Here is a 232-nt window from a genome sequence, read left to right as displayed (position 1 = left end):
CGCCCCCCGTCTGCACCCCACCCAGGGCCGTCACCGCACCCACGGGCTACAGGGAACGGGCCCGGGGGCTCCAGCACATGGACAGGAGGTGGCAGCGGTGGCACCAAACCCCAGGGTTTGCCCCCGGAGTGGGTCTCCTCCGCGGCACCAGGGAGTTCACGACAGCGCACAGCCCTTAGTGCCAGAGCTCACCGGCCCCTGCTGCTACTCCCGCCGCGACACAGGGGCGCAC

General features: G+C 72.0%; 1 protein-coding gene across 1 annotated transcript in view; it reads right to left on the bottom strand.

Moving 5' to 3' along the window:
- The window catches only part of MON1A (MON1 secretory trafficking family member A), a 2,615-nt gene that overhangs the window by 185 nt on the left and 2,198 nt on the right, over positions 1 to 232 (bottom strand). The gene's annotated exons all lie outside the window — the stretch shown is intronic.

This window comes from Eurypyga helias, unplaced genomic scaffold (genome assembly GCF_000690775.1).
Source record: "Eurypyga helias isolate BGI_N326 unplaced genomic scaffold, ASM69077v1 scaffold30483, whole genome shotgun sequence".
Classification (NCBI taxonomy): Eukaryota; Metazoa; Chordata; class Aves; order Eurypygiformes; family Eurypygidae; genus Eurypyga; species Eurypyga helias.
This window is presented reverse-complemented; position numbering and strand designations above follow the sequence as displayed.